Source organism: Acyrthosiphon pisum, chromosome A1 (genome assembly GCF_005508785.2).
Source record: "Acyrthosiphon pisum isolate AL4f chromosome A1, pea_aphid_22Mar2018_4r6ur, whole genome shotgun sequence".
NCBI classification, from domain to species: Eukaryota; Metazoa; Arthropoda; class Insecta; order Hemiptera; family Aphididae; genus Acyrthosiphon; species Acyrthosiphon pisum.
The window spans coordinates 35,660,711-35,664,559 of NC_042494.1; positions in this window are offsets into that span (position 1 = coordinate 35,660,711).

Consider the following 3,849-nt stretch of genomic DNA (forward strand, 5'->3'; position numbering starts at 1 on the left):
TAATAAATAAACGTATAAATATTAATTATATAATAAAATATCCTAGCTCGAGTCGAGTCGACTATACTGTACGTTTAATCGCGTTCGGAATTTGCCGGGACGGCGCAACGGTTTAAGAGTCATAGATTTTCGTTATTTACCTTTCATATTAACACGTCCGCCTCATCATATTTAATGAAAATTTTCTGATTTTTTCAAAATTCGAGTTTTACTGCCTTTACGGAATTTGTACGACCCTGTTTGGATTTTATTCGGGTTCCCGGCTACATTTATAGGCCGCGCGAGGCCGAGTTTATCAATAGTTTTGTCGAAATGTCGAGTTTTACCCATTTTTAAAACGTCTGATCTCCCCGTTGGACAGTTATTCGCGTTTCCCGCTAAATTTATAGGCCGTCCGCGGCCGCACTTTCTCCGGGGGGTGTCCCCGGGCGTAGCGGCGTCGCGGAAAGCAGACGGCCGATATCGTCGCCGTCAAGTAGGTATCGCTATATACAGGCATAAATATATGCGTCGGGACGTTCGATTTTTTTTTGCGAATATCGCGTTTTCGACGTCCGAGAGCGGCGAAGCCGGTCGTCCGCCGTCCGACGCGGTCTGATCGCCCGCTCCGACGCCCGAAGCGGAAGTGCGAACCGCGTTCGTAATTCGCCGGGACGCCGAAACTGCTTAAGAGTCATTGATTTGACACCAGTTCTCAACTCAGTAGGTAGGCAGGTCGGTTAGGCGTGGGTGCGGTTGACCTGGGGGTCGTGGTTTCGAACCGGACGCATCAGCTCGCATCGAGTTCCGCTCGCGGAGATTGGAGATCTGACAGTGCCGTTACTACTATTATACAGGCATTTTTTTTGATTCAATAAGCTGTGTTATTATATTGTACTGCCCATTCGGTCGCGCCCTATTTATATATTTGATTTGGCATTAATATACACGATATATCCACAGAATCGGTCTGTAGCATGTAGGTAGGTACATGCATATTATAATAAATAATTGTGTAAATATAAAGAGTCGATACAGTGGTTGGGTCGGGTCTGTTAAATTATATCTAAATTATATATGACCGCTATGCCATAGGTATGATTTTATATGAACATAAATTCAAATTAATAAATAACACTATTTAATTGATCTAATAGGTATTTAATATTATCTGCATTAGGGACATGGGCTCGATTATGTAGTTAAATATTAAATATATAATATACTATGTAGTAGGTACTTGATATTATATTACTGTTTTTAGGTGAGTCCAATTTGGTTAGCCTAAAATACTGCTACAGATTCTAAATAATACATTATTTATAAAGACTGGAAATTAAATTGTATAATGATATGACTGTACACTATTTGATATATAGGTCTAATTATGAGAGTATTATATTAAATAAAATATTTGATAAATATTCAATAATAAATTTGATACATTTTATTATTTTACATGGGTTGGATTATATGGAATGGTTCTTTTATACTTGAATATAACTAACCTACATGTATACTATGTAGTACCTAATATATTATAGTTTTTAGGTGAGTTAAGGTAATGTAATTTGGTAATTATAAATTTTATGGAGGATACAAATACTGCTGCAGATATCATATAATAGGTACAATATTAATAAACTAATATTACATAATATGTAATATACTATGTAATATATTATACTATGAGCATAATATAATCATGAGCATAAAATCAAATTAATAAATTGACAATTGATAAATAACAATAATTAATTGACATCCACAACTATTGCTTTAATATCTACATAATATGCTTAAATAATATGCTTTATTGAGCAACGCACCTAAATATATAACATGCTATGTAAGTACTTGATATATTACAGATTTTAGATGAGTCATTTATATAAATTTAGTGTACAACACAAATAATGCTGCAGATACTATATAATACAATATTAATTAACTAATATTATAAATATACTACATATATTTCAGAAAAGTCTAGGAGTTAAAGTGTATAATGCTAGCTGTTTGATGTTACTTATGCAGGTATGTTTATGGACAGTATTACAATGTATTATTATTAATGTATACTAAAGGTAGGTTACATGAGCATAAAATCAAATTAATAACAATATTTAATTGACATCCACGACTATTGCTTGTAGTATCACCCGTATAGGATAATACGCGATGAACCAACTATATGCCTTACCTCCGTACACTCTAAGCTAATGACTATCTCTAGAAAAAATTCAGATTAATGCACTGTTAGCTTTTGAGGTACGATGGTACGCGTTTTGTCGATCTTACGTCCGTTCTCTAATTTGGAATGACTATTAGGACGCCACAACCAGAGCACTGTTCAGTTTGCAATAAACCTCATTGACTATAGGGGTGCGGGTCTGAGCACTGTTCCAATATTCAAAGGTAAGGACAAAGCAGACTTAGTTAATTAAATTCAACTCGGGTTTTAATGGTCGGAAACACTTTTATTGAATTTTAAAACAAACATAAATTAAACACTTTGCGGATTCAGACCGCCGTAGCCCGTTCTCACCGACTCACTCAGTGACAACGGGGACTCCCCTGTCCTTGCGCGTACGGCAGTGTTATATAGTAAAATAGTTTTTGCTGCCTCAGCACATCTTGCTTCATTGACTTATATTAATATCTAAATTACTACGTTGATTTTTACATGTAATATGTTTACATTAATTAATATTACAGCGACGACTGTCTACAATATACGACATGCTTTTATAATCTGCTATATTGAGCAACGCATCTAAATTGTTAAATATTAGATAACATTCTATGTAGTAGGTACTTGATATATTACAAAATTTAGGTGAGTCATTTATATAAATTTAGTTAAACATGTTCTATATAATACAATATTAATAAACAAAATAGAACTTTATGTATTTAATTGAAGAATGGCAATTAAATTGTATAATGATATGACTATAATAGGTATGACTTATATAGGTATGTTTAGTTATGAGTATAATATGGTATAAGCTATAAGGTAACACTTGATTTTATTATTTATTTTTTATGCTGGATAGTATGGGATGATTCTTTTATAGTTTTATACTTGAATTGACAATAGTAACATAACTAATCTACAAGTATACTATGTAAAACTTAATATATTACAATTTTTAGGTGAGTTAATTGGTTGAGGTAATGTAATTTGATAATTATAAATACTGCGGCAAATACAATTTAATACAAAATTAAAAAACTAATAGATCTAATAGATCACGAGGCGGCAATGTAAAGTGAATTTTTTGTTCGCGTTTTTTTCTGTATTTACCTTTCGCTATCATTTCCGCCTTAAGACCTGTGACGAAAATTTTAGTATTTTTTGAAAATTCGAGTTTTACCGCCGTAACGGTTTTCGTTATGACTTATATTTGCATTTTCGGTGACAGTAAGGAACGTTGTCCGCGATTCGACGCAGTCGGGTCGCATACCTGATTACGTGACTCAGTCGTCGTCAAACATTGTCTGCTATCCGACGCAGTCGGATTGCCTACTCGAATAACTGAGGTGACAGACCTGCTAGCCACCCAAAAAATAAGGTGTCTATATAATTTTCATGGACTCCCGAAATGTTTTGAATTTTTTATACACGTAATTTATGGCTTAATTTTCGTTTTCGGTGACAGTAAGGAACGCTGTCCGCGATTCGACGCAGTCGGATTGCATACCTGATTACGTGACCCAGTCATATCGTCAAACATTGTCTGCTATCCGACGAAGTCGGATTGCCTACTCGGATAACTGAGTTGACTGACCTGCTAGACACCTAAAAATAGGTGGCTAAATGATTTGCATGGACGCCCGTAACGTTTTGAATTATTTTTCACATAC